The sequence below is a fragment of the Equus przewalskii genome, chromosome 5 (genome assembly GCF_037783145.1).
Source record: "Equus przewalskii isolate Varuska chromosome 5, EquPr2, whole genome shotgun sequence".
Classification (NCBI taxonomy): Eukaryota; Metazoa; Chordata; class Mammalia; order Perissodactyla; family Equidae; genus Equus; species Equus przewalskii.
The window spans coordinates 60,260,992-60,272,424 of NC_091835.1; the positions used below are offsets into that span (position 1 = coordinate 60,260,992).

Genomic DNA, 11,433 nt, shown 5'->3' on the forward strand with positions numbered 1-11,433 from the left:
AATAAGACCCCATTCACAGGAACCAGGAGTGAGGACTTGAACCTATCTTTTGGGGGGATACAATTCAACCCATAACCATCCTTAAGTGAGGAGATGGTAATTCTGGTTACTTAGAACTTGACATTCATTGGTGAACCTTTAATATAGGGCAGGTTCTTTTTGCCTTAAGATTGAGATTTGAAGATATTCCACACTCATTTATTTCTTGCATTGGCGCGAGTGGCTCTACTGTGCTTCATTTTCCGAATGGTATTCATACCTGCTAGGCCTACCCAGGCAGGAGAGAGAATCACTGTCTCTGACTTAGTTATAACCTTTCCTGCAGTTTGGCGAGTAATTTAGGTTGAGCCTGCACCGTAGAATCAGCTGCATTCAACTCAGAGGAGAGAATAGGGAATAGCAATTTAGCTACAGATCTAAACTACATTCTCCAGTACAGTTTGCCAGAAGCACCAAATTTAGAGGGATTAAGCATGCTTGTCCAGTTTAATCAAGCAATACTTCATTTCCCATCTAGGTTGTGACCTTGCGTATGTTCCAGTACTCAGTAACTGTATCTCACTCAAGCTGGTTTCTATCTTAGTTCTGCCGCATCTCTTCTCTAGAAATTCTAATATGACGGCATGGCCACCAAAAAGTCTATTTCATGGTCTATTCGGTCAGCCTTGCCTATATGGGGATTAATACTTCTAAAGAGGAAAGACAAAAGTTATGCTTGGAGAGTATCCCAGGTGGGCAGAGAGCTCACTTGAGTAAGGAGAATAGAATGAAACACACAGATGTATGATTATATATAATGTGTATTATAACATAATGTATTATAGTATATAATATATATAATGTGTATCATAATATACATTAGATCTATATATTAAACATACATTTATATGCATATGTATATATACATATACACACATACATAACTAGGTAATGTCAGATAGTGAGAAATGCTATGAAGAACAATAAAGCGGAGAAAGGCTACAGAGAGTGCTTAAGGAGCACCGTTTTGGAAAAAGTGATCAAGGAAGCACTCATAGAGAAAGTGAGATTTGAGCAGAGATCTGAATACAGTGAATTAGCCAGCCACGTAAGATCTGGAGGAAGACCATTCCAGACAGTGAGACTAGCAAGTGAAAATGGCTGCAAGTGGGAACGTAGATGCCCTATATGAAGATCAGAGGGACCTGAGAGGTGTGAACAAGGAGAAGAAGGGTTAGAAATGAAACCACAGAGGGAGAGGGACCCAAGGTCTGGAACACATAAAGCCTTGTACGATCTGACAAGGACTTTGTACTCCATTCTCAGTATAATGGGGGCATTCCTGACAGATTTTGAACAAAGAGCTGACATCCCATGATTTAGGTTCTGAAGGCTTGCCCTGGCACAGTGTGGGGAAGAGAATGTAGGGAGGCAAGGGCAGAGGCAGGAAACCAAGTAGGTGGCTACTGCAACAGTACAGATGGAGAGATGATGGTGAGAAGTCAGATTCAGAAGGTATTTTAAACACAGAGTAAGAGGCTTGCTGATGATTGGATGTGATATGAGAGACGGAGATGAGTCTTGATTTATGCCCACCTGGAACTTTAGAATATGACTTTATTAGGAAATAGGGTCTTTGTAGGTGCAATCAAGTTACGATGATGTCATACTGGATTAGCTTGGGCTCTAATCTAATAACTGTGTCCTTATAGAAGAGGGAAGTTTGGGCACAGAGCCACCCACACAGAGGGAGCAAGGCCATGAGGAGATGCAGGCAGAGATTGGAGTGATGGAGCTGCATGTCAAGAAACACGGGCTACCACCGGAAGCCGGGACGAGGCAAAGAAGGATTCTCGCCTAGAGCCTTCAGAGAACATAATCCTGTTGACACCTTGATTTGATTTCTAGCCTCCAGAACTGAGAGAATAAGTTTCTCTTGTTTTAAGCCATCCAGTTTGTGGTAATTTGTTAAGGCAGTGCTGGGAAACTAATACATCAGTAAAGGTGAATATTGGTATTTTGCTTTAGGTTGCTTTGAGTGCTAAGAACATTTTCTCCTAAGTTGGCTGAGCAGCACTTCCTCTTTTTTGGTTTTCTGTCGTATCCTTAGCCCTCTTACTGACTGGTGGCTTTGTGTTTTCTTATTGATTTGTATGAGCTCTTCTATGAGAACAGTTTTAACTCTAGGTTATGTTGCCTATAATGTGGTCAGGTAGAATAGGTATGGGAGCCTTCTGCAAACTTTTCAGACATTCTGTTTTTATTTAAGCACAGACTTCCAAAAGAAAAGACATGGATTTTTTTTTTTTTTGATGAATCCTAAAGACATGGATATTTTGAAAAGGAATTATAAAGAAAGTTTCTCCAAAAGCAGAATTGCTCATTTTACCTGGATGTTATTTCAATATTGGAATGCGTAATAGCAAAGGTATTGCTTTCAGTAAAACTAAAAAAAAAAATTACTGTAGAATATGTATTCTTTCATACCCTAAACTTGCATATGAATTTGACTTCTTCATAGAAAAAAGCCAAGATTTTCTATATAGAGAGAAGAGGCAGAGAAGCAGGACTTCAAAATTATAGGCTTAGTGTAAGAACTGAATTTAAACTGAGAGAATTTTTGGAATGAACGCTGAATTTAAGAACATAAATACAACTTTTTTAAATGTATGGTATGCATTTTTAAGTTATATGATTTCTTTTAAAAGTCAGTATTCAATGTTTTAAGAATAAAGATCATGTTTACAGTTTTCCTGATTACCTACATTAAGCTAGAACTGATTCTAACTACTTATTCATTCATCAAGTTAAACGTTTAAATATGTCTTTGTAAAGATCCATGGGTCTTTTCTGCATATACATACTGTCTTCCCAAATTAAGTATAAGTTTCCTCATCAAACATGCAGCCCAAAGTCACAGGCCATACTTACCTATTTCTTTTGTCTAGGAAATAATTTATACATGGATTGGGTTAAAAAGGGTTATCTGTAAATTGAAACTGTTGAGAAAAACTATCCAAAACAAAACTACAGCGAAAATGCCACTGATTGTGCTTTCACTGCCATACTAAAGCATTGTCTGATCAGCCTGGTTAAGGGCATTTTAGAGATGGCATCTTTTGTTTGACTTACTCTTTGCTGTTAATTGGGCCCAGACTCTGCAAAGTTAGAGGTTACTTTATCAAAGACTGTTAAGTTGCAAATTACTTTTGTCTGCTGGTGAATCAAATGATATCTTTCGAGTAGAAAAATAATCCCAAAGGTTATGGTTTTATTGCCCTGGAGGATATTAATCAGTACCTCAGTTTGGGCTGCTATAAGAAAACACCACAGACTGGGCAGCTTATAAACAAGTTAATTTATTTCTGACAGTTCTGGAGCTCCAAGTCTGAGATCAGGGTGCCAGCATGGTCAGGTGAGGGCTCTCTTCTAGGTCACATGGCAGAAGGGGCTGGGGATCTCTCTGGAGCCCCTTTCATGAAGCACTAATCCAGTACATTAACAGTTCTGCCCTGGTAATTTAAGCAACCTCTCAAAGTCCCCATACCATCACTTTTGGGGGTTAGGATTTCAACATACAAATTTTGGGGAGACACAAACATTTAGATTATAGCAATCAGTATTTTAAAATCTAACTTAGCAATCTTTTTTCAGTGTTCTTTCTTCCATTGACTGTGAATACTAGTCTCTCCTTTCCTCCTTGGAACCAGTTCTACCATTCTGCTTGTTGCCTAATTAAGCAGTTAAATATCTTTGACATATGCTCACTGTTTAAATTTTTGAGAATTTTCCTTCTAACTCTTTGAAATTCACATTTGACGAAAATGACAAGCTAGAAATAATATATGTTGTGGTTAAGCCCCAACTACCCCCAAATAAATTTAGTCTATGATGTACCTGGTATAACACACAATTAAATTTTAGAAAATTAGACTTTTAATGATAGTAATTTAAAAATAATGTTAAGGAGTTTTATCTTAATTGACTTTTTGATGACAGATAAACTTGATTAGATAACGAGAAGATAGTAGGTAGTGAGGGGGAGGCAATTATAGTCATCTATTCTAATAGGATATCTTACATGTGCTCAATACTTTTAGACAATTGATCCCATTCGTTCTTTATTGTCCATACTTTTCTCAGAGCTTCTGGTGTTTGCTTCCTCAATGTGAGTGTATTCCAAGCATGACTTACATTTTTCAGTTACAGTGTCCTTGATTACAAATATTATCTCCACATTATGAGGCAGGTCCTCTTATCTACATAACTGCTTTACAAACAGGAAACCAAGGCATGAAAAGTTAAGGAACTCACCCACAGCCATCCAACTAATAATTGAGAAGCAGAGATTTGACCTCAGGCAGGTTGAGGTCAGAATTCACCTACTTAATCTCAACTCAAGCAGAGCTGACTCTCAATTCTGGCTTTGCAAATAGAACTCACTCAACCTTGGCTGCAGGGAGGGAAGATTGAGGTCCAGGAGGGTTCCAGCAATTTGTCCAAGGTTAGCTAACTAATTAGGAGCGATTGGAATTATTTTGCTAGTTCACAATAAAAAAAGAGAAGGGAAAGAGAAAGTTTGGGATATAGAGAGGGATTGAGATATTGGGATAATTGAGCAAAAGCTGGAAGAGAGGAAATTCAAGGGAGAGGAAATCGTTAACAAAGGTGAGTTTGCACATTGAAAAGTTGCCTCAGGTAGAAGTGACTGAACTATGCATAAATAAAGGTAAATTGAAAACAGAGATAAGGCTGAAGGAAAAGCAGAAGATTGTGAAAGCACCTTTCTGTTAGACAGTTCTCTGGGAAGGATGGCTATTGTGTGCAACTTAACCCAGGGCAGCTGAGTTATTGTCTAGAGAAGCTGCAGAGCAAAGACTAGAGAGAAGTCAGCAGCAAGGAATAAAATTTGGAACACTGAGCTTCACTTCTTTGGATGTGTCTCCTCAGTCATTTATATCTGTCCGCAATATATTGCTATACGAAAGCACATGTTTTCGTGAATACTGTTGCTGATGATAAAACTTTCATTTCATAATAAAATAGGTAATTTTTAAATTACTTATTGCATAAAACATTTTTCTTTATAAGCCTTCAGTAGGTCTTCCAAGAATCCATTGTCTGCCAAGCCCATTGCAAATTGGTGCTAGAGAAGTACAGAAATTTCCAACTGAACAAAAAGAATCTAGTGCATAACAATTATAATTTGTTGACATCTACTTATCCTGATTGATGTATTAAAATAAATTAGCTTGTTGAATGTCCTTATTAGGAAAGGCATGATAAAATATTTGGGAGCGAAAGGTCATGATATTTTCATATTTTGAAAAGGTAAGAAAATACGTGTGTGTGTGTATGTGTGTGTATAATAGAGAGAAAACAAATGTGGCAAAATGTTATCAATTGTTGAATCTAGGTGGAGGTTATACAGGCATTCATTGCATTATTCTTCAATTTTTCTGTAAGCTTGAATTTTTTTATACAAATAGAAAGATAAAAAACAACGTATTGAGTAGAAAATAGTACTTCAGCTTTTGGATTATGCTCTATATCCAGAATTGTAGTCTTGAATGTTCTTATTCTTAAATCAATGATTGTTCCATAATTTTGTCTTACTTTTAGACATTCCCTTATTCTGGAATATTCTTTACAATTTTGATAATAGCTATTTTTTTATTTAGCATTTATATTATACGTTGGGAATTTTACATTTATTATCACTAATCCGCATAACAATCCTGAAAGGTAAATGTTATTGTCTCCATTTTTCAGATGAGAAAATGGAGGCTCCAACACATTGTTCTCTCCCCTTGGTCACATGCAACTATAAGTGTTGGTGCTCTGATTTGTGACCAAGTGTGTCAGAATCCAAACTGTCCTCTTTTCATTATATCACCTGCTTCTCATGCTAAGAGATTCATTTGCTGGTGGGTGGATGGGCAGTGGTCCTTTGGAGGAGAGCCCCTTATGCCAATTAGAACCTATTAAAATGATACTCGTGCAAAATGAGCAAAATAAACTAGTTCTGTTGCATTTATCTGTATCTCAAAGTTATGGAAATCTGAATGCCTCTCCAAAAGAACCTTCTAAATGCAGGTTCATTGCCTTATTTAATTGGCTTATCAGAAACAAGAGGTAATGTATCAATTGCATGGTTGATAGCACTATTTCAAAACATGTTGGCATTTGGTTGTTTCCTCAAGTTTCCAAAATTTTCCATGTTCAAGTATTCATATTCTTATCATTATGTGTCACTTTCCTCCCATAAGGCAAAGCATCATTTGTTCAACAAATATTTATCCAGCCCTTCATAAGAGTTTGGCATACCATGCCTTCATTTTACTGAAAATCCTGTTTCAATCTTAACCACATTTTGCTTCTGTTAAAGATAATCATATTGCACATTTTTTTCCTTATGATTTTAAAGTGTTCAGGAATCAGCAAAACGCTTATAGGTTAATTATTTGGTGGATTATTTTCAACATAACCATTTACTTACAAACTCCAAACTAAACAAGTAAGAATGTTCATGAGTACAGTTCAAGAAAATTCACACTTAAAGTTTTTGATAAAACCCCAAGAATGTTTTAAAATAAGGGATCTTCTTGACTTTGGAAAGATTGTAATATGAGAGGACAGATGAGAGGAGCCCTTGGAATCACCTCCAACATGTGCACTTAGGTGAGTAATGATGAGTGAAGAGATCACTGTTTAATTTTTAGGTTATTACAGGAAAAGGATATTTGCTTGAAATCTTGCTAATCAAAGCTTGGGTACATGACTATATTTAAAATAAAGAAGCTTATCTGTAATGGATAATTTCCTCAAGCTGTTTGATGAAACGAAATGCTTCTAGGATTCTCTTTACCAACAGGCCCAGGGATTGTTGATTCATTTCTCAACAGATCCTTATCGCTCTAAATACACAATCAGGCTCATGACTAAATACACCTTGACTTGTGTTTGCCTTTACTTATGATTTTTCCTCTTTTGGGGCTTAAACTGTAAACTCTCCTTGCAAACTAGTGAGAGTCTTTCTCCTTCCCGCTGTTCCCTACCAACAGGAACATTTCAGAAAGTAACATTCTTAGAGGGTGAACCTGTGAAAGGAAATTTAAAGGCAAGCGTTTGCTCTAGGAAAAGGCAGAGCAACGACAGCTTTTGCTTCAAGGCTGTAACGGCTTTGTCAAGAGTAAGAAGAGTCTCAGAAACCCAGAAAAAATTGGGAAATAGGCTCTGTCCTTTCCTATCTTTCCAGGCCCTACCTTCATTCCATAGAAAGAGAGCTCCAGATGGGCTGTAAAGTCTGCCACAGATTCATTTTCTTTTGTTTGAAGGTTTGAATAATTGACCAGTCAGTGTGGGCAGGAAAGACTCTAGGAAGAGCTTTTAAAAGATTGGCTGCTATTTTGTGAACATTTTCTGGTCTGTAAGGGGACTATGTTGGAGATGAAGGATCCTGAATATCACTCTTGGGGCTATGCCATTCTGCCTCTTGAGTCTACTTTTGGGCTTCACCAGCTCCTACCAGGATGTGCATAAGCTGGTAAAGATCTGCCATCCCAGAGTCACAGGCTCCGATGAAGACTCGAAATTCTTCAGAAAACTTTTGGGGATCCTTCTCAGGTTTAAGAAATTCTTTAACTATGCTCCTTAGTTTGGTCTTTGACCAAGAAGTAAAAGATACCCAAAGAGCATCACCTGTAGCCTCTGATGCTCTTATTTTAAAATGGAATTGTTTAATAGTCTCTTTAGAGTGGAAAGGAGGTTCAGACAGAGGATTAGTAGACCCTGAGTACTCAGGTGAAGGAGGATAGAGAGGAGCAGCAGGAGTCACAGCAGTCTCACAGTCTTTTGTTTAGGGTACCTCTTGTGTTTGTAATTGTTCATTAGCCTTTTGCAATGAATCCTTCAATAAAGCTATTTTGGAATCTTGAAGCCTTTTGGAGGCTTCTGCATGCCAGTTAAAATAGGGATCCTATTCTGTTTGTTTGGTTTGGGAACCCTTGCTTTCAAATGCAGTTCTTTAGTAAGATTTTGCCATGCTTGTAGCTGTCTACAGCTTCCAGGGCCTAGTTCTTAAAACTAAACAGGTGTCCTGGAAGGTGGAGCACTCAATTCTTGGGAACTTGTGCTGTTTTACAGTGCACCTCATTGAATGGAAATTTTCTTGAGGTTGCCTCATGACCTAATGTCAGTCTAACCCAAGAAGCTATACAGCATTAACCTTTTAAGTTAAAGACTGAGTGTTGAAGTCTCTCCTTAATGATATGACCAACTTATCCTAGCGCAGGAGTCTTAGACTTGGGTGGTAATTGCTCTAACAGCTTCTAATTATTCGACATATGCCCACCAATTTTGCAGCTTTGGCTTCTGAAATTCCCATTAACGACAGCTCTATTATTCCTTTACCTCATGTGGACATTAGCAGAAACCGACAGTTACTGAGGAAATGGAATTGTGGACACCAGCAGTAATCAAAGAAATGGTACTGAGGACTGGCCAAGGGCTAAGGACTGGAGCTCTAGGTGGAATTGTCTGCCACTTCAAGATGACTCCCTAAGCTCTGGAGCCAATCATGTATTAACCGAGGGTTAAAGACCTATGCTCTATTAGAGCGTCCTGTTAGTCTAAACTGACCTGTTAACCCTGGACCGGGAACCAATAAAAGTGAACAGTTCGGATGCAAAAAATGGAGTTCAGATATGAGAGGAACTTACCCATGGCTCTCCAAAATGGTGAGAAAGACAGAACTCAAAGGCTTCAGTGGGTACTGACACCTGTGTTCCTCATTGTCCTCGAAACTTCGGATCCCATTGCTACCACCAAAACTATTAAAAAACAAAATTCAACTGAGTAAAATTTAAAGATCTTATTAGTTTTAGTCAATGATTCATGAATCGGGCAGCACCCAGTCTAGCAGATAGAAAGGAGCTCTGAAGAGCTATACAAGGCAAGAGATTTTATAGGCAGAAGGGAGCAGGAACAAAGAAGTCGTACTAAGCAAAAAAAGCAGATTGGTTACCACAAGTTTACTTTCCTGATAGGGGATGGCAGGGCTCTATCAGGCAGATTACCTAACTAGCGCTGATCAGATGATTCCTGACTGACTGGTTTAAGATTCCATTTCTGGCAGAACAAAAACTAATTAAGTTAATCTCAGTTTGGTGACGTGGGCCTTAGCATAAGAAACTCCATTTTGAGCCTGTTGTCTTGTTTTTAACAGGACTTAATTGGAATCTAGGCTGATAATTTTAAAAAGTCCAAGAGAGTGGTCATGGCTCTCATTATCTCCCACAATATAGAGTGGTGATGTAGACATTTGACTCTTCAGTTTAGGACTTTCTCTCTTCAAGAGTGCTCAAAAGGGGCTGGCCCCGTGGCTGAGTGGTTAAGTTCGTGCTCTCCGCTTTGGCGGCCAGGGGTTTCGTTGGTTCAGATGCTGGGCGCAGACATGGCACTGCTCATCAGGCCATGCTGAGGTGGTGTCCCACATAGGACAACCAGAGGCACTCACAACTAGAATATACAACTACGTAGGGGGGCTTTGGGGAGAAGAAGAATGAAAGAAAAAAAGGAAGAAGATTGGCAACAGATGTTAGCTCAGGTGCCAATCTTTAAAAAAAAAATGTGTTCAGTAGAAATTCATGGAAGTGGTAAGGCATACAGTTGCTGCTCTTTTCACCTTATAGTAAATTGCTTCATCTATTGTCTGGATCAGACTTCAAAAACAGAAGGAATTGAACAGACCTGAAAGGGATTCCATGGTAGGCATCATTGACCAGCCAGGACGCAATATGAGGCCACTGAATAGAGTCAGGAGAGGTGGTTGGGTAGAGAAACACGGCCTAGTCTCAGCTCTGCTGTTACTAATAGGGTGTCCTTGGGAAAGTCACCTCACTTTCCTGGCTCTAAATTCCCTCAGCTTTATTAAGGGGATTGGATTAGAATGATTTCTAAGTTCCCATATGGTTCCCATCAAGTCTGTCCTCTCCCATTCTAACACTCCTGGATCTGGTGAATAAGTCTACGTGTGTCCTGCATAAACCTGTCATCATATTACACACTTTGATTTCATCTTCTTCCATGTTTTCAGCCTAAACAGTCATAGGTATTTTCTCGTACAGAAGCTACCTTACCTCCTCTATGACTCTAATCAGATGTTCTTCTCTTATCTTCTCCAGCTGTGTTAAGTCATCTTTAAAGTTTCTTGACCAAGTACTTCTTTTCACTGCCTTGGAGACGAGAAGCACAGGAAAGAAACTAAACAAGGCAAGCTTCCTGTTTCACAATTTGCTTCCTTTTTAAAAGTGACTGGCGGTTTATTGGTTCTTTTGACCAAATAGCACCCTGTACTGATATTTTCAAGGCCTAATGATGCTCCTGTCTCTGCTAAGGGAGGAGTCATAGTCGTTGTCTTATAAATAGAGAATGGATTATTTTTACCTCAAAAGGTTATGTTGCTTTTTTGTCCTGTTGGACCTTAAACGCCTGGCTGCATTGCTCAACCCACAGACACACTTGTTGCTACCTCTTGCACTGCCATATTCTCAAATAGAAAACAGGAGGAACAGACCTGCTTCCTCAAACTAAATAGTGCCTTTTTGTCTTCCTGCTTCATGCTCAGGAACGTAAATCTCAGCAGAGTCTCTAGAGGGCCTGGGCCACAAACAGGATAATATCCCCCAGTGTAAGCTCTAGGGCTTGAATACTGATATGTAGAAGATTAGTGAATGGTGCTGGTGTTTCTGAAACTGGACTTGGGATTTTATGTGGATGGCTTTGACCCTGCTACATCCATCAAACTCATGAATCACAGATGGCCCCTGTCCTTGTCCTGAATGCTGTGCTGTCACAGAGGTAAAAACCATCCAGACTAGAGAGTGTGAGAGATACCCATAGCCAATATGCTTTCACCTTTATGAGGCCATTCTTGACGCCAACCTGATGTGTTTTCTATGGTTACTAGAACATTGTCATTGTACTCTTCATCACTGTTTCCTTTACTTCTCTTTCAACATCTTTTTGTAAAGTCAGTATAAAAATAAGATTCAGGGGTTGGCCCCGTGGCCGAGTGGTTAAGTTCGCGCGCTCCGCTGCAGGCGGCCCAGTGTTTCGTTGGTTCGAATCCTGGGCGCGGACATGGCACTGCTCATCAGACCACGCTGAGGCGGCGTCCCACATGCCACAACTAGAAGGACCCACAACGAAGAAGATACAACTATGTACTGGGGGGCTTTGGGGACACAAAAGAAAAAATAAAATCTTTAAAAAAAAAAAAAATAAGATTCAGATCTGTAATCTGCATGATATCTTTAAATATGTTTTTTAAAATAAGTGAGACATGAATCCAGACATGGTTATGAAAGAATAAATGTTCAAGTCAATTGGCCCATTTTTAGCAAAAATAATTTGGCAGAGCACCTGCATCAGTCACTAGGCCTTCATTCATTT

The 11,433-nt window shown here is 38.9% G+C and overlaps 1 long non-coding RNA gene across 2 annotated transcripts in view; it reads right to left on the bottom strand.

Annotated features, from left to right (window-relative positions):
- Window positions 1–10,247, bottom strand: part of LOC103551975 (uncharacterized) — a 37,942-nt gene extending 27,695 nt beyond the window's left edge. For both annotated transcript variants that reach the window (XR_545125.2, XR_545126.2), the window contains exons 1-2: window positions 10,119–10,247; window positions 8,700–8,810 (exon numbers count right to left, since the gene is read on the bottom strand). This is a non-coding gene — a long non-coding RNA (uncharacterized lncRNA). The remainder of the gene's footprint in view (window positions 1–8,699; window positions 8,811–10,118) is intronic.
- Between the last annotated feature and the right edge of the window lie 1,186 nt (window positions 10,248–11,433).